This window comes from Oryzias melastigma, linkage group LG20 (assembly GCF_002922805.2).
Source record: "Oryzias melastigma strain HK-1 linkage group LG20, ASM292280v2, whole genome shotgun sequence".
In the NCBI taxonomy this organism is placed as follows: domain Eukaryota; kingdom Metazoa; phylum Chordata; class Actinopteri; order Beloniformes; family Adrianichthyidae; genus Oryzias; species Oryzias melastigma.
The window spans coordinates 19,400,786-19,426,470 of record NC_050531.1 but is presented as its reverse complement, the minus strand read 5'-3'; the positions used below and the strand labels follow the sequence as shown (position 1 = coordinate 19,426,470).

Sequence of the window (25,685 nt, the reverse complement as noted above, 5' to 3'; positions counted from 1 at the left end):
AAGTCCACACCGTTTGGGGTTCTACATTCAAAACTCTCACATTCACACATAGCTACACACATTTTTAAGACTGTTTTCAGTAGGGCTGGGTATCGCCAATAATTTCCAGAATCAATTTGATTTGATTCACCAGATCTTGGATTGATTAAATTCTGATTTTTTTCAAATTATTTCAATCATCTCAATTGGATTCAATTCAGTTTTGAGTTTACACATTTAGACACATTTGTTTAGAAATACAGTAATGCCTTGAAGATATTTATATTAATCTGATACAGTTCACATACTGTAAACTGGCGTTTCAGTTAGGCCACTAGGTGGCGATCGCACTATAACAGTACACCTTATTCCAGAAGAAGAAGAAAGTATGAGCAAAAAACTGCTTTAGACCACAAATGGTTACTTTAAAAATATTTCCTTAAAATAATTAGTAAAGTTCATGTCTGTGAGTAAATAAAGATGTTCATTTAGTCAGCAATGTATGTTTAGGTTAACTGAGCATTAGTATTAGCCATTGTATGGGAAGTCCCATTATACATTAGCATCAAGCTAGCTGACTTTAGCATTAGGCGTTTGATCGATCTCTACTTTTATGGATCAATTATGAATCTATTAAGCTTAGATTCAAATTGATTCATCAATTTTATCAACCCAGACCTAGTTTTTGGGCTCTACATGCAAAACGTTAGACCACTGAATGTCTGTTGAAAGCTAAACTAGGTTGATCAATCAGGGACTCTGATTTGGTAATGGCAAATGACATCGACTTTAATTCAAAGAATCAAATCAAATCAAACTTTATTTATAAAAGCGCCTTTCATACTTGGTGTAGCTCAAAGCGCTGAAGTGACAAACAATTCAAAATTGATAATGAAGGAGAAATTAATAATTGCCGTTTGCAATTCTTGTCTTTCATATATTGGAATAGAGCTGTGAAAGAAAAAGCAGGAGAAAGATTTGCGAGATTTGCACCACTTTGACTTTTGACACAACTTTCAAGTCTAGGTGGTGGACATGTGTTAGAAAATAGCAGCAAAAGAAAACAAAGATGCATTCAAGTCTATTCTAAACGCACTTGAACACTGAAAGTAGCATCAGCAGGTGTATAATGGAGTATTGGCGTCTGTGGTGATAACTGTAGGAACCTTTGGACAAGTAGCATACAAGACAGTTTTTGTCTTGTTTCTCTTTTTTTGTAACGTTGAGAAACACACACTTTAGTCTGTTTACTTTCTATGTACTCTGCAAACCGGCTCTTCCTCCAGAGACACCTGTCCTACAAGAAAGAGTGAAGCACAATGTTTTTACAGAGAGTCTGTGAGGCCCCGCAGAGGCTGGAACTGAGTCCGGCACCTCTGACCCGTCTCAGCACACCTGTCCAGGCCCGCTGCTATCAGCGCTCAGCTGTTGAAAGGGCAAAACACCACGGGGCCTCCTCAGGCATGTTTCCATAAGTGCAAGTGTGCTGTGAGCGCTCAGAAAAAGGGAGAGCAGCAGACGTACAGTACTGCATGTCCATAATAAGGCCCGTCCTTATCCAGACCCAAGTCAGTCGGTATAACACGGCCTTCAAGTGATTAGTTTGAGGTTATCGGTCGAACTTAAGACGGTGTTTGTTTGCTCCTGCTGTTCCCGCTACAATGCTCAATAATGCTTGTGCAACCTGTGAGCGCCACACGCCCGGTCAGCGTTCTGCTCCTCTCAAAGTTCCCTCCGCCTGCGTCTCTGGCAGCTGCCTCGGCTCTCCAGCACAAAGCAGGTGCTGCAGGCATGCAGCAAGTCAGCTATACACAACTCATAAATAACACCTGACAAAAGTATGGGAGAGCCAGCACTACAGTGGGGCTGGGGGGGGCAGATCTAAGGCTGCTGAGAACGCGGCTCATGGTCAAACGCTAGCCTTCTCGAGAAGGACACGTTCACGATAAAGATGTGAGGAGAGGAGAAAGTCTTTCAGAGTGTGGTCTGTTCCTCTGAATTTTACATTCTTCGTCAATGGCAACATTTCAATCAAGCCCTTTATGCAAAATTCTACTAAATGGATCTTTTTGAGCACAGGGCCGCCTCTAAGTGACTGCTTAAGTAGGAGCTTGAATTTGAAGAAGGAGAGTTATCTTTTCAGTAATTAGGATAGAAGAGCTTGGAACAATTTTAATTGTGCTCTAAAAGCAGACGAAGAGGTCAGGAAGGAATTTATATGCATACCTTTACAATCATCATCCTCAATGAAGCAGCACTCAGAATAAATGAAGCCATAAATCATTCCCGATCAAAGGCCATTATTGAAGTAAAACCTGCGGCGTGGCGTCGTCATTTTTTTTTTTTTTTTTTGCTCTTCAAACACACCTCCACTGCAAACACATCCTGCCTCATAAGGGGGCTATCGATCAGCAACTCGGGCCGAAGGTTACTCGCGCCGTTTTCTCTTACCTCACCGTGAACAAAACCAGGAAGTGTGTGAGAGATTACGGCCCAGGATGCAACCTAAAAGCCCCTTTATCTCTGGGAAAACAAGAGGCTTCCTGCGGCTCTGCTGTAGCCCAGCCGCCCCCCCTCCACCCTCAGTCCTTTCCTCGCCCAGCCAGCACCAGCACCTGTGGCGGCCTATTTAAGGATCCTCATCAGAGGCCACAAACCGGGGCCGAAAACATGAAAGCCTGGAGATGGAGACCTGACCCGTCTGCAGCAGGGTCCCGATTTCTGCACAAACATTTCAGTTTTAAGGACTAAAGAGTGTCCCATTACAGCAGGGGTGTCAAACTCAGTCGCACAAGGGGTCAAAATCCAAAACACACCTTAGGTCGCGGGCCTAACAGGATAAACATTTATTGAACACTCCAAAACTAAATTATTAAAACTTTAAAAACGTAGCTTTTTAACATAGTTATGAACTAGATATATAGCATAACCTAGTGTGAATAATGCTAGTGTGAATGCTGTAAGCTGAATTTAGCCGCTGAAGATGAAGATGCTAAAATTAATAGCTGAAAACACTGAGGCTAACAGCTGAAAACGCTGAAGCTGATAGCCAGCTCAAAAATTTGCTAAATGACAAATTAGCCTAAAGAAAAAAATCTTACGTTAGCCAAAGCAGCTAGCATATAGCTGAAAAAATAACTAAACTTCAAAATATCCTTAAAACAACTAAAAAAAACCTAAATTAGCCAAAACAGCTAGTATGTAAAATTTAGCCTAACTCCAAAACAGCCTAAAAAATTAAAAAGAAAAGCCTAAATTAGACAAAACAGCTAGCATTTAGCTGATATATTAGCCAAACTCAAAAATAGCCGAAAAAATCTTAGTAAGTGCCAAAATAGTCCAAAAAGCTAGCAGAATGCCAATTTTTAAAATGTTAAAATTGTAACTTTTTGACATAATTATGAATGATAAAAAGGCAGGAATATTATTCCAGAATAAATCAAGACTTAAATAACTTTCAATATTTTAATCTCCATAAAAATATATTTTGTCAAACTTATACAAGTTAGAAATAACATTTTCTGGAGGGCCGGATATAATTACCCGGTGGGCCGGATTCGGCCCCCGGGCCTTGACTTTGAGTCATGTGCATTACATGTTAGCATTCTGGAAGTATGTGTTATTTCTGATGATGAATCAGTGACACATCATGGATCACTGTGTGCCTAAAGCCCGCCCCACAAAAGACACACTTGCCTCTTTTAGTTGCTGCCACAGCTGGCATGGGGTAGGCTGTCATGACAGTGGCCTGAGCTGAATTTCAATCGACCCCCGCCCCCATCTTCCTCCATGGTCTTTTATGCCATCACTCCTAACCGGTTCCTATTCACTGCAGATCTCTGACTTCCCAGAGAGACCTAGATAAACAAGGGCCATTCAGTCCCTGAAAGGTCCACCCCCCCTCCTCCCGCCTGCCTGCGCCTGGCCTCTTCCTTGTTATGGTGCCAGGCTGCAGCGTGCCCCAGGCCCTGTGCCATCAATACATCCGCCCCGCAGCGGACACTTTCAGGAAGATCAGGCTTTAAACTGATAAGTGCAGCGCGTCGGGGATGAAGGCAGCAGGGCAGCCTCGGTGTGCGAGCCAGGCGGCAGTTATCTGTGGGTGTGGCAGGCGGTGATGATGCAGGCCAGCCCGGCTTCCTGTTGTTACAGTCCATCAGGGGAGCTCAGGGGTGGGGGGATGCTCCCATGAGATTACCTTGTGAGCGTCACATGGCCGTGCTCTTTTTTTTTTTTTTTTGTTATGTGTTTTAATAAAGTTTTTTAAAAGCATTCTTGATTATTGTCTGAGTAGTGCCCTCAGCTTGACCTCAGTGAGGATCTTCATTCCTTTCTTTTTTTTTTTTGGTTTGATTTCCTTCCTTTATGTCTGGTTGCTTCTAATCAACAGATCTGAGAGGAAAAGCTTCCCACTGGTCCTCTCTGTATCTCTTCTGGGCAGATGTTTAAAAGCTATTTGTTTGTGTACTCTACAGAGGTCATTTTGAATGATCAACGCGTCCCATCAGAGATCCAGTTTGATGAAAATTGCTTTTGGTGTTTCTAACATGTTTTTCTAGCATTTTTCTGATGATGGACGACATATATAAAGACAATTAAGATTAAAATTGAATTTCTGACTATTTTTTATTCAAATCGTTGTGAATCAGGAGAAATGTAGTTTGAAAAAGATTCTATGTGTGATGTAGGAGCCGCAATCTGATGCTTCCACTTGTAGACTAATAGATCCATGTACGTCTTCCTTGTCTGAGCCGGTGTCCGGTTCAAAGTTTTTGACTAGATAGCTTCAATATTGTTCGCTATTTTCTTTAGCAGAAGAGAGTGAAAACAGATGGATTACGGCAGGGGTGTCAAAATCCAAAAAAGACCTTAGGTCGCGGGCCGAACTGAATAAACATTTATTGAGCACTCTAAAACTACATTTTTAAAGTTTTAAAAATGTAACTTTTTAACATAACTTTGAACAAAAACAGGCAGGAATATCAGCTTAAGCCTTAAATAGCTTTTAACATTTCACTCTATAAAAAATATAATTTGTCAAACTTATAAATAAAAGAAAATGATCTGGAGGGCCGGATAGAATAAGTGATGGGCCGAATCCGGCCCTCAGGCCTTGACTTTGACATGTGTAGATTAAGAGAAGTAGGGGTGGACTTGCTTCTTCATTTTGGCTTAAACCTGTATAATCACAATTAAAAGACCACTGGGAACGATTTAAAAATAAATCAAAAGATTAGGGCTGTAAGATAAGAAAACTTAGGATGTGCGATATTAGTGATAAATATTGCAATGACGATATGATTCGCAATACATGACCATGTAGCAAAACAACTAATACATAATTTCCATTTCACCGCATTAGTTTTATTCAAATATCTTCAACAGAACTTAAATTATACTCCAAATGAATAAGGCTGCCACAGTTAGTCGACTAATCGACGACTTATCGACTATTAAAATGGTCGATAAGTCATTACTTTACATTATATGTAGTCAGAGTGTAGTAAAGTTGAACAAAGTTGTGAGCGATCAGCATTAAAAAAGGCACTTATGTTATATTCGAGTCAGTGAGACCAAAACTTTATCTTTTGTGAGTTCCTTGTTTCAGATGCCAACCTCATTTGATTTAATCTTGTTTTAATGCCAGAAACTAATGATGGACAGAGGGTGAACGATTCATTAAAAGTTTAATAATCTATGATCTTAATTGTCTTTATTTTTATTTGTTTAAAGCTAATGATGGTTAAGATTTGTGCTTTGTGTCCACTTTGCGGATGAACCCAATTAGTCGACTAATCGGAAAATATAATCTGTGATTAGTCAACCAATAAAATAATTGTGGTAACAGTACAAATGACCCACGTCTACATAAAAGAGGTCCATCCGATTGGCCAAATGCGAAAAGGGTTCTATTTAATTTGTTAAATACGTGAAGCTGCCATAAGATTTTTTTTTTGGATGTTTAAGCATTTATGGTAACCATTTACTGTAATTTAAGTAGTCTTTTTCTAAATGTGTATTGCCAGCACATTCTCATCCCCAAGTCATCACATACTGACGTTTGGTTAATGACTCCTCCCCGTCACTTTTTGCCGTTTTGGGTGTCCCCAACTCGTCGGTTTTTGATGTGCCGGCTGTTCGTAAAATCAAGGGCCCACAACCCTCGGGACCCGGTAACAGAAGCAGTACCGGATGCGCACTGGTCTTTGGGACGTGTCCAGTACCTGTACCCTAACCCAGTACTGGAACCTAAATCGGTACTTGTTCGCGGCTGGTACCACGTCCGGTTCGCTCTCTGTACCACACCCAGTACCACGTCTGGTACCGGGTCGGGTCCGGCACTGGTTGGGTTAGGGTACTGGACCGATTCTGGTTTTCAGCCCAGAGGTTTAATGGGAACAGTCAGTACATCAAAAAACGATGAGTTGGGGACACCCAAAACGTCAAAAAGTGACGTGGAAGGGTCTTTAACCAAAATGCGATGACTTGGGAGTGAGAATGTGCTGGATATTTCCATGGTGATAAATTTGTGACGTATTGTCCAGGCCTACAGAAGAAGATTGGAGTGGGTCTGTAAGCTCAGCGGCTGGAGTTCAGTGTTTCAAAGACAGAACCGTATGAATGAGATGCCTCCATGGAAAAAGTCATATCTGGAACTGCTTTTGCTGGCTGGCACGTTGTTGAGAGACATTGTCTCCTCAGCTTTCCAGCCTCTCCATCACTCCCGACTCTACAGCTAATTTAAAACGGTGCCCTTCTAATCGAACGGCTGTCTGGCAGATCTATTGAATCAGGACAGATGTCCAGCGGGGTGTGGCAGTGACACAGCGTCTAGACGAGCCGAGAGGTGAGCTGACGTGATTCAGATGGGAAGGAATCTCACCTCTGCGCCCGTCATTCCTCCGCCGGTCCACGAGAGCACTTAGGAGATTCAGAGATTGTGAAGCACGCCCTCAGAAATGCCCACAGAGGTGAATGAAGCACGTGTCCCAGCACCAAGGTAGCAGGCTCATATTTAGGTTAAGCTTTATCCGGCCCTCGTGTTGTTCGGGGGGCCTGAATTCCACCTGATAATTGCATTGTCCCGTGACAGATAATGTTGATGTAAAGCTGTTTATTGTAGATGATGAGTCTATTGGAGCCTGCCGTCCTTGGGGAGCTTATCCCTCAGTCAAGGCTGCCCGTGTTTTATTAAAACCCATGTTCGAGCGGACCAGCCCTCTGATAAACAAGCAGATTAACCAACTAATAAAACATACATCACAACATATAGAGAGGCCCCTCGGAGGCTGTTTCTATTAATACACAAATATGGAGGATTACTGTCTGCTGTCTGCATGGCCGTGGAGAGGGGATTAGGGTTCTGGTCCAGACAGATTGGATTTAATGTGTGTGTAAGACTAAACGATTGCTGTGCTTCAGCGCCTCGTCTCTGTGCAGGCTGATCTTTGCTCTCTGGCTCTCACGCCGTCACGTCCTGTTGTGTGTGTGCGTGGATCAGCTGCATCCAGTCCGACAGCCGGCGTCTTCAGTGACACACATCGCTCACTTTCCTTGACCACATTGTTTGACACCAGATTGTTTCAGGAAACACAGACAAAAGTGATTAATTTATTATCTCTGACATTACCTACAAGAAATTAATGCTTGCAAAATGTTCTTGAACATATTATGAAAGTAAATCAATGTGAAGGAATACTGAAGGTATTTTGGGTGTTTTTTGAGTAAAAATGTTTTGATTCAAAAGCGTCCCAATCAAGGGGTTTTAAACACATGTATGATGTCATTGGTCTTCTATTAAAGGCTTTATATTTGCTTAAACAAATCCTTCTTTTTTTAAACATTTACTAGCATTTTAATAGATTTAAGTAGTAGTACGTATTTGACTCTCTTCGTTTGGTTTTTAAATACTTTCAAAAACAGTTTTAAAATAAAACTGAACTTGATTAAAATTACCTTTTAGCAGACCCTTTTTGAGCTATTTGAAAAGTGTTCCCAGTGATTTTTTTAAACTTGATTATGCCATTTTTAGCCAAAATTAAAACCGTTATTTAGGTCATAGTCTCTGAATTCATTAGAAGTTCACCTCTGAGTTGTGGCCGGGACTGTTAATGTGGAACAAGCCCGCCCCCACTTCCAGTCATCCATCTGTTTACACTCTCTCCTGTTAGCTCACAACCCCAATCAAAGATTAGCGGTGTAACAAAAATGGTGATCAATTTCAGAACTATGCAGACGTACAGTTTGGAGCCAGGTTCCAGCTCCAATGAAGAAATCAAAGACATGCATGGATCTATTTGTCTACATCAGAATGGAGTGGAGCAGGGAGCTTATGCCCAGTGAATTAAAGCTTCTACATCAATGCTACAAGCTTTTTATAACTATTTTGTTTCATCTGTTCCTGATTCACAACAATTAAATAAAGAAATACTCAGAAATACAAGTGTGATCATAAAATTCTTAATATATGTCCCCATCATGAGAGAAATGCCAAAAGAACATATTAAAACTACACATTCTCACTCCCATATGTATGTTTCGGGTGCCCTCTGTGTCACTTTTTGATGTCCCCAACTTTTTGTTTTCAATTAAATCATGGGTCCCCAACCCTTGGAATGGGTTGTTTAGGTTACCCTAAGCTCGCATAGTAAGCGTTACAGCTCAGGTGCGATGGGGGAGCGATCTAGCTACGGCAGATGGCTTATGGTGGCTACTGGTTGGCTGCTGCCAACCTCTCAAAACTCGAACTCACGTAGGTTCTTGTGATGATCCACCATTTATGTAGTAATCCCTACTACAGTAATCCCTCCTTATTTGCTGTGGTTCAGCTGCAGCATCCGGCAAAAATTTGAGCCCAACGAAACGGATTCGTAGCGCCACAGGAGTCAGACCGCAGAGGTCAAACTTGATCATCTGCAGTGGGATTTCCTCTCGCACTTTTAAAGTTATGTAAAGACAGTGGTGCTCAGATTGGAGCTGCAATAGTTGCCATGGGAGCCCCGAGTAAGGGTATTGGTTAGGTATCCATTATGTTCTAAGGGTATCCATTTTTTGCCTGTTTGTGGCCCGGTGGCCTTCGGACCGCTACTGGTTCGCGGCCTGGAGGTTCGGGGCTCCTGATTTAATGTTAACAGCCAGTACATCAAAAAACGATGAGTTGGGGACTCTAGGGCTGCTACAGCCATTATTTTTAGTAGTCGATTAATCGCAGATTATTTGATCCGATTAGTCGTCTAATTGGGTCATGTGGATGTAAAGCACACATCTTAACCATCAATAGCTTTAAACTAACCAAAAACTAGATATATTCTAGATATATTCACACTAGCATTATCTGTGATCATGTGATAATGCTAGTGTGCTGTAAGGTGAATTTTGCCACTGAAGATGCTAGTGACAATAGCTGAGGATTCTGAAAATATACTGAAATATGCTGAAATTTTAGCTAAACTCCAAAATAGCCTAAAAAATCGTGGCAGCCCTAGAGCACAATGCAATTTAATCAAATAAATGAATTGATATTTACTGCTGCATAATTAGTCTGGTAATAAGTCTGTCAGTGTAGAGAGACACAGATTAGACCAAGGACGGCCCCTTGAACATCAGAGAGGCATGATTTTTTTTTTCAGTCTGGTTGAGACCCACATAGTGTGATTTTTTTATTCCACTCTTCTGCAGTCTGTGCTCTAATCCGGTTATGTGTGACTTTCTCTAAAACTTTAAATGTTTGAGCGATTTTTACATTTCTTTTGTTAGCCTACAAACTGGCCCCAGCCCCACATCAGAGAGGAAAACCGCTATGTGGCCCTCACAAGGAAGAGTTTGGGGACTCCTGGATTAGATAACATATAAATGCACGCAACTGTTTTGCTCATATCTAAAGGACAGGTCAACTTTGGTTCTAGAATAACGGCTGCATGTACAGTCGTGTTGTAAAGTCAATAGCTTTACATCCTACAGCATGCGTGACACTGACAAATTAGTGCTAGTCTGATGCACTATTGAATGGACAAATGACTCGATACTGTGGCTCTTTCAAAAGCTGACGCTCTGACCGAAGCTGTCACATTATGTCAACACGGACGTATAAACCGTCTGCAGCTCTTCAAACAAGAACGCCAAACCCCCGCGAGTGGGTCTCTTTCAAACTCTGCTTTTTTCCCCTCACTTTTTAAAAAGAAGAACCGACTCAAGTCCAGCAGTGAACTTCTGCGGAGCGGTGAGGTCTCAGATGGATGCACTTGAAGGCCTTGGCTGGAAAAAAGTGAAAACATGTGTAGTGTAGCATCCCACAGATGTCCTGGAGATAGTGGTGGGAGTGTGTGTCCTTTACCTGCTTTAATATTCGTCCCACAGAGACACACACAGACACACAGCCTGGGTTGTTTATCCCCAAAGGCGCCCAGCTAAAGGAGAGCGAGACACTTAATCATGTCTCTGTCCTGCATGCTGGTTATCAGACACGATTAATGACTTCTCCATTAAAGAAAGAAAGCTGAAGGTGTCAACTCCTCTTGTGTCATTCTGTTTATTTAGCTGTATTTATTTATTTATTTCAGGGGGCGGGCAGCAGCTCGGAGGTAGCGCTCCCCAGGTGCGCCTCAGAGATGGGCGCTATAGGCGACACGCTGCCTTTGTGGGAAGTGACGGAGCACTTCGGTTTGTTTAAAAATCATCTGCATGAACGGGAGGGGGGAGGGGGGGGTATAGGGCACGGCGCTCTTTAGTCCAGCTGATTGTTCAAAGCCGACCTCGTGGGTGTAATCCGTTTTTTTTTTGTCTATTGTGAACGTCTATTCTTTTCTGGACGGTGGACGTGGATAAGGAGAGTCGGATGAAGCAGCAGAGGGAGGGGGGAAGGGTGGGGGGGGCGCGGGCGGCAGGTGCAACGGACACCCGGCGCAATCACTGGCGCTCGGCGAAAACTTAGACAGGAAATCAACGTTGCCTTGGCAACCTGGCACTATCGATTAAGCACGGCCGTCTCTGAGCTCCCATCGGGGTCCCGGTGGAAATGATCCTGCATTTAGGTTTCAAGAGAGATACGGAGGGGTGGGGGGTGGACTGTGAGAGGGGCGATGAAGGCGATGAAGACAGGTGCACCTCACTCCTCTTCTTCATGCAGGCTAATGGCGGCAGGATACCTGTTCCTCAGGTCACCTCCCCGGTCAAGGCCTCCTCAGACTTTTAACACGACTTTTGGCCTCCTTTACGCCCCCCCCCCTCTGCATCTGTCTCTGCGTGAGGGTCTGAGTACTGTTAGTTTCCAGGCCATTAGTTCACATTGTCCCATTTGATTTAAGGACCCCCGTGACACACACAAAGAGTTGACTTTGCTCGTTTGCATGGCAGGCGTAAACCCGGCGCTGCGATTTCACCACACTCCAGAGGGGATGTTGCATAAACCCCGAGTGCAGGTAATCAATATGCAGCATTGACTCGTTCGTACCAAGTATTTCTGGCTGATACTGCCTTCGCTCGCTGTGTTTTCTTCTCAGCTGCCGTCCCGCGACATGACCTGTGCACCTGTTTCACACCAAACCCTTCGTCTTTCTCCTTTTTTTTAATTTTCTGTTTGAACGACTACACAAAACCTCTCCCTGTCTCCATCCCACAGTTTCGCTTCCTCCTACCCCCCGTGGTCAGCTGAGCACAGAGTAGCGCTCTGTCCTGCCATCATGTGGGTTTTACGGCCTTGTTAACCCTCGGCTGTCTCTTGAACCGGGCTCTGTGTGGTTCCATGCAGACCTTTCATTTAGCAAGTCCTGTGTTATTTTGCTCGGCAGAGGCACGCAAACGATGTGTGTTTTTTCCTCTCTTTGTACTATAAACACGTTAGCCCGCATCATTTTAACGAGCCACTCTGATGAAAATCGTGTTTTTGATGGTGTTCTTGTAGCGTTTCTCTCATTAAGGAGGATTTATGTGAAGAAAATTGAGCTTAAAATTGCATTTCTGAGTATTTGTTTATTTGAATTGTTGTGAATCAGGAGCAGAAAAAAGTGTGGCATACACGTTACTAAATTACGCCACAATCTGATGCATTCACTTGAAGACAAATAGATCCATGTACGTCTTTGTTTCTGAGCTCATTTCGGGTTCAAAACTGCTCCAATATATCTCATTTTTGTGCTGCACCGCTTATGTTAGCTTGGGGTTTTGAGACGCTGGAATCTAGTGGGATAGAGTGTAAATACAGAAATGATGGGATATCAGCCGAAGCTTACTTCCACACCAATAGTCCCACCCACAACTCAGAGCTGAATTTCTAATTAAGTCCCACCGCTTCACTAGCTATGTCCTAGAAAATAATAAAGATTTTGCCTAAAAATGTCATAATCATTAGGGGTGTAAAAGATATATAAGTATCCAAAATTTATAGGGCAGTGGGAGTAACAGCAGTATCAGTTATAGGGCTGGGTTGATAAAATCGATTAATCGATTTGAATCGATTTAAGCTTAATAGATCAATAATCAATTCATGAAAATATTAATTGATTTAGCACATAAAGCTAAAGTCCGCTAGCATGATGCTAACGTTTAATGGAATTCCCTATAGGACGGCTAATGCTAACGCTCGGTCGACCTGAACATACATTGCTGACTAAATGAACATCTTTACAAACTCACAGGTATGAACTTTCCAAACTTTTTTAAGGAAATATTTTTAAAGTAACCATTTTTGTGGTCTAAAACACAGTTTTTTGCTCATACTTTCTTTTTCTTCTGAAATAAGGTGTAATGCTACAGTGTGATCGCCACCAAGTGGCCAAACTTAAACGTCCTCCAGGAGAAGCAGAACAATGTTTGCAAAGTTAATGATCTGAACATTTTTGTTAGAACTTCTGCTTTAGAGAATCCATGTAACACTGAATGATATTAACAATCTCATTATTTCACTGAATCAGATTAATATAAATATATTCAAATCATACAGCAGATTATTAGTGTATTTCTAAAACAAATGTGTCTCAATGTGTAAACTCAAAATTGAATTAAATTGAAGAATTGAACGGATCAAAAAAAAAAAATGTAATTGAATCGATCTAGGTTCTTGTGATATGAATCGTTTCTGGAAATTATTATCAATACCCAGCCCTAATCAGTTCAAGATGAAATAAATAGATTTGTATAAAAACTTGATCAAGCAACTGTATTATTGCTTGAAAACCACAGATTATGTTGGTTAAAAGATATAAAATCAATCATGAAGTTAATAATTGATTTCTGACAAACTGCAGTTTCTCTTTCTGCTTTTTTTATTACTATCTTTGTCTTTTTATATACATGTGATGCAAACAAAAAGACGTCCAACCAAAAGCTTGTTTCTTCCATGTCAATACCTGAATACATTTCTCTGTACATTATTATTTATAGCTTAAAATGCCATATAAATAATGAATATCTATTTTAGAATTTTTGGTAAAAGAATCGGACTGCATCGTATCGCCAAAAAGTTTGTGGATCGTGTATCGAAATATGTATCGAGATACGTATGAGAGGGAAAGAAACACACCCCTAATAATCATGAACAAAAAACACTGGGAAGACTTAAAATACGTCAAAATGTGATCAGAAAGGGTCTTTATAGACTGTCTTTATGGACTCACAAGTAAAAATTCCACATTTGAAGCTTAAATGTATGTGTTAGAACTCCTACACATGCCTAATCTCTGTGTTTTCTAAAGCCTAATGTCCCCAGAGGCTGGACCTGCTGAGCCAGCCACCGAGGTTTATACAACAAAGAGTTCATAATGAAATTAAGCAGATAGAACATAACGTGTACGCGGGCCAGAGTGATGTCTTACAAGCCTGTGGGGGCGCCGACCGTCCCCGCTTCCCTCTCATCTTTCTTTATTTGGGGGCCGTTGTGGGCTGGGCTAATGTGGCGATGCTGCGTGCTGAGTGAGTCGGTGGTCATTAGGGTGTGCAGACAGCACTCCGCCGGAGGCCGCAGGAGCCAGCCTGTCTAATGATGAGGCCAGTGAAGTGCCGGGGACCTCAGGACGTCCTCCATCCAGTCACGCCCAGAGTCGCTGCTGCACCAAAGACATAACAAGAGAGAGACCCCGTTGAAAGGGTTTTCCAAGCTCTTGCGTAGAACCATTCTTCATTTATTTACAAATCACACAGGTTTGAACTGTGGGGGATCCAGGGAGTTGTAACCATTGTGTGACTGATTGAGCCCTTATAGAGAGAGCGGCCGAGATGCAGCCGTCTTCCCCTGGGAGAGGCTGACTGAACAGGAATGTAAACATGGCAGCTAAATAGGCCGCTGCGTGGGACTCACGGGAAGAGGATCTTTTGACGGGATGTTGGGAACCCTCAAAGACGTGAAACAGTTCCTGCAGTGAATGCTCAGGACCAACTTTTAAATATACATTTTCAATTATCTGGCATTAATTAAAGAACTGAAGCTGGGTGTGGACTGACATCCACCCTGAAGTGAGACTGGGAAGGACAGCTCAGCATTCCTGTCCCTCCTTTTAACGCCTTATCTCAACCTCTCACTCTAAAATAAGATGCGCTCACACCATGTCACATGGCACCAGCCATCAGCCACAGCTCCCCACATACCCCAGCCGTTTGGAAAGCTGCACAGTCCAGTTAGCGCCTTCAAAACACTTTTTTGGGGCCATTTTTGGCGTCCACCCTTCCCTGTAATTTATGACTCTTTGGAGAAATTTCACATTTTTGCTGTGGCCTAAAGTTCCACACAAGAAGAAAAAAAAAAACACATCACAAAAGGCTGTGGCTTCTTCAGGCACTCCTTAGGCTCCGCCCCCCATCCTTGATGTGGTGATCTGACTGTTGAGCACAGGTGTCGCAGAATGCTGCCATGAGCACTCTCATGCTGTCTAACTCAGGCCAGGTGGCAGCCATCTTGACTCCTTCTGAGGGAGCACCAGCACCTCCTCACGCTCCAGCACAGCTAGAGTCAAATAATTAAACTAATTTGGCTCGTTGTGTCTTCGTCCCTTCAGATCACTGGCTCCTTTCTACGAAAGCCACTGATTTCATCCCCCCAGGTTGCTGTTCCTCCCTGTTTTGCTTTTTTTTCTCCCCCTTTACCAGTGCCTTTCATTTTCTTCTAAGGTGGATCAAAGAGTGGAGGTCTGCGGAGGCGTGTGGAACCAGACTCAGTGTCAACAAGTAGCTTTCTCTGCTTCTCTGCTGTTCAAAAGAGTCCTCTTACATACTCTGTGGAGTTACAGTCACAAACGAAAAGTATTCTCTTTGTTAAGCCATTGTTCACTCTCTGAACGTACAAGTTTTGATAAAAGAGCCTTTGATTGTCAGATCGTCAAATGAAAACATGGCTTTTATCTTACGTATAACCATATTGAACATAGAATTTGATTATCACAGTTAGTGTCATTTTCTAAAGGTACCCAGCCTTTCAAAGATGCTCTATAATTGCATCTCTTAGCCAAAAATACTACATTTGAAGTTAATTTTATTATATATACATGAGTATAAGTATAACAAGTAAGCTATAGACCAGGGGCGTCAAACTCAATCGCACAGGGGACCAAAATCCAAAAACACACCGTAGGTCGCGGGCTGTACAAACATTTATTGAATAACTTAAAAAATAAGTTGTTAAAACTTTTAACCCTTGATGCCTGAATTTATTTACTTTACATTTATTCAAACTGTGTTGGATCAGATTAAAACCTACGGTTTGAGAAAAGCTCATATTTGATGCATCCACTTCCAGACAAATAAATCCATGAACGTCTTGTCTGAGCGGGCTCAGAACTGTACGGCTGGATAGCTCCAGTTATACTAACTCATTTTGTTGCTCTGCTAATGTGAGGTTAGGGGTGTGAGGGGCTATAAGCTAACAAGAAAGGGATGATGGGATATCAGTGTAGAGTTACTTCCTTGTCAACGGTCAGAGACAGAGTTCTAAGAGTTCCTGCCGCTCTGCGAACTACGTCTAAAAAAATAACATGTTTTTATAATCATAATTAAAGGACCTCTGGGAATTATTTTACGTTAGATAAAATATAGTTGGAGTGAGACTTTAAGCTATTTTACATGTTTATCACTACATCAGTCAACTGTCACTGAGTGAATACTTGACAGTTTGTCAGATGTTTGGCTGTAATTACCCAAAAAACCTGGAAAAATACCAGAATTTACAGCCTGAAAAACAACACCAGACTATAGGTATATATTCTTTTCTGAGGAAGTGAGTTTTATTTTTATGCTTTCACACGTGTTATGTTCAGCTAACATACATACTTGGCTCATTGGTGCTAAAGCTCTCTCCGATGTCTTCCTCTGCTGTCTTCTTCGAGGCCCGGCCCTCCCTGCCTCCAGAAGCCGGCGCCGCGCCAGAGGTGCTAAACAGGATTTTAACCTGTGTTGAACCTGGACTCATCCTTTATTCATTCCCATTAAAGGAGCATGAGAGTTGCTCTTTGCTGCGTCCCCCTCCATTAGAAGGACAAACGGCTGCTGTGTGAGTGCACCCACCTCGTCTCTCATAGATAACAGATGGGTGGGCATGAGTGAAATATGCATGCGGAGGCTTTTTTTTTCTTCCTTTTTGCGACATGTCATAATGTTGCTGTCGGGTTGGAGATGGAGCTACATCGGAATGTCAGGATACCGTCCTGACCTCCAAATGTAGGGACATTTGTGGTTCAATCAGGTCTTTACATCCTGCAGAGGAGGATGGAGTATCAGTTCAGGAGGGAGCGTTTAAAGTGAGCTCTGCAGGTCCAGATGAGGCAAACAGTGTTAGCCGCTGCCCCCGTGGATGAGCGGCATTACTGTAAAGTAGCAGGTGCTTGTCCAGAGCTTCTCTGCAGCTGCTGATTTGATGGTAATCTGTAATCTGGAAGGCTTTGAAGCCACGGCCGTGCTTATCAGCCAGGCTGTGTTTGTACAGCCTCCAAACGCCGGTTTTACCAGGATGACAATGCCGCACGCTTAACCTTTGGCTGTTTTTCAGCGTTGCTCTTCTTATTATTGCCAGAGTGTTTTATGTGCATGAATGGATAGACAGTTTTTGTCAGGTATGTATCTTTGCATGTCAGAATGAGAGTTAGTTTGTTGTCAGTGGACTGATTAACATCTGTCAAGCAGAAACGGCGTTAAGTGCTCCATCAAGCATCATGTCAGGATGTCACCAGATTCAGACTTGAAGGCAAATTCCCACACCGTACATGAAACAGCAGTTTCCATGTTCGTGGGAGAATTTGCTAACGCCATGAAGGATATTCGTCAGTTCATCGCTATGCTGCCATGTGCAGAAAACAGTGGAAACGCAGCAGACAGTGGAGGTGTTGGTGGTGACATGTATGGCTCACAAGGCGCCAGCAGCTTTTATTGGACAATAATGGGAGCCTGCCACGGATGACTTACAGGGACGCACCCGAACTCTTGCATATGGAAGGATTTTATTCCAGCAGCAGACCAGTGATGCAGAAATATGGCAGCTTTATATCCCTGGAATGTATCTCAACCACTGTGGGATGTGTTCTCTGGCCGCTTCCCTGTTCAGAAACTTCTCTGTTTTACAGTTTCTTATTGAAGTGATATGAACTGGGTTTATATTCCATCAAATGCTGACTGAACAGTGACATAAAGTTGTCATTGCAGGTAGACATGCTGTTCTCTGCCTTATAACTTTATCTGAAGCATCGACATCCTTAACCCTTTAACAATAGAGCTTTCTTTTGACTACCATAACTCTAAAAATAAAGTATTGGTCTCACAGACTCAGACATAACAAAAGTGCATTTTGTGGTATAGATGTGAGCTGAGCCCTTAACTTCTCTGCACTCTGACTAAATAATTCCAAACTGTACGATACTCTTCCTCATAGCCAGGAAAGTTATCATTTCTACATGTCTTGCTCATGCATCATCAAGTTCTACTTTGCAGATATTGCTTTGGACACTGTATTTATTTTTTAGTATTTCCCACTTTTCAGCTTCGTTAGCATGTTGTTGTGATACCCGAGTCTTCCAATAAGTCCCTGTGACATCACTACTGACCCGGATTAGCACTGCTGCACATGTGCATCGAAGACAATAACAGAAATTTAAAAAAAGACATAAAAAACAAACAAAAATAAAAAGGACTCAATTATTAAATTATTAGTCATCGTGGTGACTAATCTCGGCAGCCCTACTCCAAACATATCCCTTGGTTTTATGAGAGAAACACACAGAGTGTGAAGTTTTCCTCGGGGTCCCACATGAACCCGGGTTAAGTGCCATGACGTTTGGATCTCCCTTACGACGGTTAATGAGGATAGCATGTTGAACAATCCGACTGATGAAGTCATCATCCTACTACATGGTGCTGGGATGAAGTAAGCCAGCTAATGGACTAAGAGTATTAGATGATTAGGTTAACCTACACACTTCCACAGCTTTAATGTGGCATTAAGCACACCTACGGTGTACTCTGTCAGTGTTAAACAGTAGACCATGTTGTGCAACAATCCAGAATAACTTTTCTGAGAGCAGTCGCCATCCTGTTTCCTTTGCAGGTAGAGTGTCCTCCTGAACTTCCTCTTTCTCCTGAGATAAAGCTTCCTCCTTGTCTGTACGGTCTCAAACCTGTGGAAACACTTTACAGTCCGAGACGATGCAGACGAGGCTAGTCGTGCGGTGATTAATGGAGATTTAGACTAATTGTTATCAAGCTAAGGCTCCGTAGCATTCGTCTTCCTCCCCTTTTCTGCCTTCATGTCCACTTGGAACACCTGGGAGGAAGCAGCTGTAGGTGGTGATTACAGTTCAGAGACTCCAAAATAACCTCTCCTCCTCATTGCCCGCTCTCGCGCTGCTTTGCCTTCTTCGTCCTCCTTTTTCTCTACATCACACAAACAACAGATGTAAGGAGTCGGACGAAACACAAGAACAACTCATATGAATTTCAATTTTCATCTCTCACAGTTCATGTGTGTGCAGTCATGTATGTAAAATGACTCATAGTTCTGGCTAGCTCATCAGTATGGAGAGGGCTGGGCTCTCACAGATGAGCACCAGATGAATAATGTTAGCTGCATATGACCACCCCTCTCTCCACCCACTGCCACTGTGTGTGTGTGTGTGTTTACCGTGCCTAAGCATGCATCAATCACACGCCCAGATCCTTTCAGCAAGCTGCACACACACGTTAAAACACACACACTCTGCGGCTTAGAGTTTATTAAAAGGCTGTCACCGATCGCTTTGACAACATCTGCACACATCACAAAGTGCGACTCAAGCTGACTGCATGCAGGGAGGGACAATCCTCTTAAACTGTGTGCATTTCTTCTGCTCCACGGTTGGGAACCAAATAAACAAACACTAGAAATGTCGTCTTCTCGAGATTACACAAAGTAGAAATACACAAAAAAATAGGACTATGACTCACAGCCCAAGGCTGAGCTGAGGGGAGCTCATCCTTGGACAGAGCTGTCTTTCTTCCACTTTCAGTAACGCCACCACAAACGAACAGGAAGGCCAGTGTTCAGGGTCACGCACTGTCCAATGGAATTCCCCTCGAACCAGAACCTGAGGTACTCACTGTAGTGCCGGAGTTCCCCACAAAACTAGCCCGAAAAAAGTCCTGACCCAATAAATGCTGGCTGTTTTTCTCTCACATTGAAGACGACATCACATTGGACTGTTGGGAGAGTCCAACCCAATGATCGCTGAAATCCTCCAGGTTCCGCCCTTGTTGGGCGCCGTTAGCCTCTGAGAGCATCGTTTGAAGGAGATGGATGAAACAACAGCCAGTAGAATCAAACCAACAACTAGTTAAAAGCGCCACAACGACATTTTCCTCTTAAATAAATGTGATCATTCTTTTTTTTTCCTTTTGGCTCCCCCTATTTCCTCCGTCCTTTCAGAAGCAACACCTCATTTTTCTCTGTACAGTGGAGAGAACAAGGCCAGTGTTTGACTGCAGGCCCATTTACACAGATGCCAAAGAGGAATGAGAGATCTGTGCCTATTGATCGGCCCAGCTGGACTGTCAATACTCCCATTTAAATTCTGACACAGTCAACTAATGGTTTCCCTGGGCTGGCAGCAGCCCACGCACCATCCCTGCACCGATGGGCGTAATGGACGAGAAGAGCCCCTACAACACATCAGTGCTCCACTTCCTGTTTTACACATAACCTCGAAAGCTAAGGACACACCGGGAGTGTGACGCTCATTCTTAAATATGGATTTAGGCCATGGTGTTCACATTGGACTAGTAGGGAGGGGTTTCTACTTCTTCTTTTTCTACTGTTTATTAGCGCATGTGCGCCACCTACAGTTGGAAGAGGCTTGGTGCAAAATTCCAAAGCGGTGCAGATATTGCTCCAGGCTTTGTCTTTCACAGCTCTATGCTACATATAAAAGACTGGGTGTTATATACACAAACCATATGATCAATTTCTCCTCCATTATCTATTTTCAAACTGTTGTCAGTTCCACAAATTAAAAGTGATGCCATCCATACATCACTACCAAATCCATCCATCCATCTTCTTCTGCTCATCCGGGTCGCGGGGGGCAGCAGTTTGAGCAAAGAGGCAAAACTTCCCTCTCCCCGGCCACTTCCTTCAGCTCCTCTGGAGGTGAGAGACATAGTCTCTCCTGCGTGTCCTGGGTCTTTTCGGGGCCTCTGCCCAGTGGTAAATGCCCAGAAAACCTCTCCAGGGAGGCGTCCAGGAGACTTCCAGACCAGATCCCTGAGCCACCTCAACTGGCTCCTCTCAATGTGGAGGAGAAGTGGCTCTAGATTGAGCTCTCTCCGGATGACTGAGCTTCTCATCCTATCTCTAAGGGAGCGTCCAGCCACCTTATGGAGAAAACTCATTTCAGTCGCTTGTAGTCGGGATCTCGTTCTTTTGGTCACGACCCAGAACTCATGACCATAAGTACTGAAATGAAGATAGATTGTCTGAGACAGCTTTGCTTTCCGGCTTGGCTTTCTTTTCACCACAATGAACCAGTGCAGCAACTGCAAAGTGGCAGATCTTACCTCACTTGTGAACAAGACCACAAGATATTTGAACTCCACCTGAGGCAGGAGCACTCCACCCACCGAGAGAGGGCAAGCTACCATTCTCCGGTTGAGAACCATGGCCTAATCTACCAAATCCAAGTCCCTGATTGGTCACCTTATTTAACTGGGAACATGGTTTTAATTGCCATGTGTTTTGTACGTAGAGGCCAAAACCAATCGTAGAAACTTGCGTAGCTATGCTACAATGCAACAGTTTTGAACGCAGAATTCTCAAAACACGTGTCTACATAGATTTTTCTTTGGAATTGATTGCTTGAACGCACATTGCCAAGGACGATGTAAACGTAGCTCAACAGTTCGTGGATCATAGATTTATTTCCAGGTGCCCTTTATCTGTGAAGTCATGGAAGTCTGTGCTGGTAGCAGCATGCGAGCCCATGCGACCCCCTAAGCCTGGTTCAAACCACCGACTATTAATGCTGGGCGATATGGGAAAAAATTATATATCGCGATATGAATTATTTTATATCACAATAACGATATATATCACGATATACTACAATTAAGTATATTTTTTGCTATTCTTTGAAAAGAAAATTGACAAAAATGTGTTTCAAGTCCACAACAGTTTCAAGTTTTTTAGTAGGAAACACATTTTTGTTTTTTGCAAAAGTTCAGCTGTAAAAATAAACAAATAAAAAAGATAAAAGGCAAATTGCACAATAGACACTTTTCTATTGCCAACATGATATATCGCCCAGCACCATCACCTACCCTGTGAACAAACAGGAACCCCTTCCTGCCTTCAGAACAGTCCATCCAACAGCAGCGCCCCCTCATGGTGGTTTAGCAGCAGGGTCATGGTGGTAGATGTAGTCCAGAGAGGAGGGGACGGCGTCTGATCACACGGGGAAAGGCCACTTTGCCTGGGGGAGAAAAGAAGGGCTGATAAAGGTGGTGGTGGGGGTTTGGACCCAAGTGACAAAAGAGCTTTTGTGGATCTAAGTTTAGTGCGTTAACCCCTTTCTCTCCGCTCGCCACATGAGTAACAAGAAGGCACTGTGACAGGGCGAGCGGCGGCCTGGGGCGCCGTGTTTGATTCGGCGCTGCGTGTCAGAGGTTGCGCAGGACGCCTGGCCTCTGGAGTCTTGTGACAGCGCTGACGTTCAGGAGTTGTCAGCTGTTGTCAAAGTGCCACAAAGCGCAGGATTTACAAAAAAAAAAAAAGGACGATCTTTGTGCGCTTGTTTGCATGTGAGTGTCAGAATTAGTGCAGCCACATTAAGCTGTCAGCATAGATGAGGGCTTCACTGAGGTGTGCTGACCTGCTGATCCCTGTAAAAAAAACTTGCAACTTTGTCAAATCAGGTATAAACACATAAAAAGAGCACTTGTAGGCGTTTTCAGCTTGTTTTTAATCTTTTATCTCAGGTTTGATTCGTCCATCAAACCTGCACACATTTTTACCCTTCCTCCTCTGCTGTTACACTTTCTTGTCATTTCCTTAATTGTCGCACGCCTTTATCTCAACCTTAACTGTCTCTTTTCTCCAGCTTTCATCTCCTAGTCTGCTCTTTCTTTCCCTCATCTCTGACAGTTTGTGACACTCCCTCCCCGGGGCTGCTATCAGCTAAGAAGAGCATCACATGTGACAGGCCAGCTTTGTCTTTTTAAGCCATTAGCAGCTCCTCTCCTCCCACCCTTCTCCATCCTTCCATCTCGCCGTTTTTCTTTTCTGCCTCTTTTATGGGTCTGTTTGCACATAGTTTGCTTCCAACCTGCGACCTTTGCATAAAAAGCGCAAACTTTTGACCAAATTCAGACTGTAAATCCTCCTCGATGATGCAGGGACGTTTGCATGCAGGTAAGCAGGGCTTAATGAAAAGTTTCTAGATGGAGCATTGTTTGGCCCCGCACCTCCCAGCCTCCCTCTTCATATCCCTGTGCAACTCCTCTGTCCTCCTCCACAGTAAATTGTCAGTCCTAATACAGGCAGGAATGTGCAGTCACCTGCTCCTAAAATGCAACAGCCCTGTGCTACACTAACCTAATATAGACGTGCGCCACACAACCTGGTTGGATAACAATGCTGTTGCTCATTGTGTGTTTTCTCACCGGTGAGCCACAGTTCTACCGTGTGGAAATGTGAGTCACGTTAAGCAATTAGAGTGATTTCTGTTTTCACTCTTGCATTACTTCCCTCGCAGCCCAACTGTCCCGACAGTTCAGCCTGCCACTTGTTGATAACAAGCGATAACCTCTGCTCTGCATCGTCCCGCCCTGGTGGCTTTGGGTTCACGCTCGCCCTGCAGTGTTTCCACCATCCCGACCGTGCCGTTACGATTAGAAGAAAAAGCAAACAAGCTGCATAATGAAGTCTACTGATGTAACCGACTCTAATAATAACTCAAAATGTCAGGCCGAGACAGAATGAGTGGAGAAGAGCCGTGTTGTGGTGCCGCCCGGCCTTCAGAAGCCATCAGCGTGAGCGCGCGGGCTGAATGGAGTCAGACAGCAGAGGTGACGGGGACGCTTGGCGACACTCTGATAAGAGCTGAAGGCGGCGAATGCCGCAGCAGCTGCGTTGGTGTTTGTCTGACTTTATACAACGGCAGATGTGTTGTGCTTAACCTGGAGCAGAAAGGGAAACAACTGTTTACCCAGGTGTGTGCAGAAGGTTTTCGGTTCTGGCTAAATATTTGTGTTCCTCTTTTACAAATGTGAGTAATTTTTTTTTTTTGGTGTTGTGTCTCTGCTCAAGGTTAATTCCGGCACAGTTAAAAAAGAGCAACAAGCGTCGTCGGTCCTGTTAGCTCGTAACTGAGAAACGGGAAAAGCGGCGACAAATGAACCGTGAGGAACTCGAAAAGAAGAATAGAGAAAGAGAACAGAAGGAATGTAGCTGCCGGAAGCGTGACTGCAGGTTTTCTGGGTTTACCAGAATGTACAGCAGATGTTTCCTCTCTTCACCTCACCTCCCTCCTCCTCCTCCCGCAGCATATCGTCCCCACTCACCTGCCTGTCCTGCATGTGGCCCGCGAGGACCCCTCAGCGCAGACCTGCTGAGTGTTTGAGAACCTGCAGGCCTCCTCTCTGGGTGATGCTGGAAGTGGGTCTTTGAGTTACTTTTGCGTTCACCAGGGGAACAATCTGATGGTTCGTTGAGGCCATCTGTTGTGAATTCTCAGCTTAAGTCATGTGAGCACTATAAGGACCGGGCCGGCATGCCAAAGCTGTCTATTAACAGCTCAGCACAGAGACCACACGCTCTCACTTAGGTGTGCTGGTGTTATTACCTTGGATGGTGCTGTCTCACCTCCAACATAAACAATAGGATCACAGTATAAACTTAATGGCCGGGCCTCCGCTGTGAAGACACCCTCTGGTCCTATCAGCCCACCTGGCCATATTTAGAAGAGCTAAGAGAGCGCCGGCAGTCTCTGGAGCTGCTGCGTCCAGTCAAACAGGATGTGTGTGGCTCATTAACATGCTCACAAGTCAGAGACAAGGACCACTAAGCTATGCACCCACCACTGGGGGTCATTTGGGGCTCAACACCACAATTAGGACAAAAGCAGAGCTTGGGAAGCAAAGAAGACACTCACTGACTGTATTAAAGAACTGGACCAAGTAAGTGTGACATCACCCATAGAAAATGACTAACTTCTGGCTCCAACAAAATAAAGTCAGTTCAGTCGCTGTTTTTTCAGGATAAGGCCAGACATCATCAGTGAGCGGTGATCCGAGTCACCCTGGAATCACACGGCTAGCATTACAGTTCAGGTGCGACCGCCGGAGTCTTTACGATCGCCTTTGACCTCCACGATCTGCCCTCTGCAGCGCTGCTTATCTGTTAAGTTGGGTTCAGATTTTTGCTGAACCCCCACAAATGAGGGGGGGATGACTAGGGCTGGGAATCACTGGGTACCTCACGATACGATACGATACGCGATACATATCGATAATATCGCGATACTGCGATAGTTGGTAAAAATTCTCTCTAATAACTATATAGAAGAACATATTTTTTGGGAAAATATATCCCCATTTATCTTTTTTAGCTTTAACACAATCATAATGAACAACTTTTCTTATTTTGTATATAATAATAATATAATATAATTCCTATTTGTGCCAGAGTTATATAACACCAAGTTTTTCATATATTAGAATGGAGTTGTAAAAGGAAAAAACCTGGAGCAAGATTTAGAAGATTTGCACCAATTTAGTAATTCACACTAAGCAACAGTAAGTGCACGAGCTAGTATTGGGTGTGAACACTTTGGTGTGTATTTGAACATGCCCGTAGCATAAGAGAACTCGACTGAGTGAGTGTGATGTCACCAATAGACAATAGTTTACCACCAACAAAATTAACTCAATTTGGTCACTATTTTTGCCACAATAGTGATATTGACACATTGAAGCCAAACATCTAAATCAGTCTGAGCCACCGTTTTTCTATGGCAACCACTGTCACCAATCAGGAGTTAGCTTGTTGGAAGTCTAAACCCCTACCACTCGAAGGCGTGCTGGGGAGAATTTGTCAATGAAATGTTTCAATGTCAGACACATACTTTTAGTGAGACATCTGACTGGTTAATTTAGAACTAGAGAAAAACTCTGATACAAAATAGGATCAGCAATAACATGCTAGAGCAAATATGGTTATTCTGACAAAGGGAATGACTGAGTAACTTATCTATAGAAGTCTATGGGATTTTGGC

The 25,685-nt window shown here is 43.4% G+C and overlaps 1 protein-coding gene and 1 long non-coding RNA gene across 3 annotated transcripts in view; one reads left to right on the top strand and one right to left on the bottom strand.

The window, feature by feature from the left end:
* zeb1b (zinc finger E-box binding homeobox 1b) overlaps positions 1-25,685 on the top strand; it is a 60,329-nt gene that overhangs the window by 6,631 nt on the left and 28,013 nt on the right. The window lies entirely within an intron of this gene.
* LOC118600225 lies at positions 6,214-24,136 on the bottom strand. Of its 2 annotated transcripts, XR_004949821.1 has the most exons (4): positions 23,974-24,136; positions 21,733-21,884; positions 13,788-14,018; positions 6,214-7,532 (listed from the first exon to the last, which is right to left on the bottom strand). It is a non-coding gene; the product is annotated as an uncharacterized LOC118600225 (long non-coding RNA). The 2 variants fall into 2 exon arrangements; XR_004949820.1 differs by lacking the exon at positions 6,214-7,532 and having other exon boundaries at positions 13,307-14,018.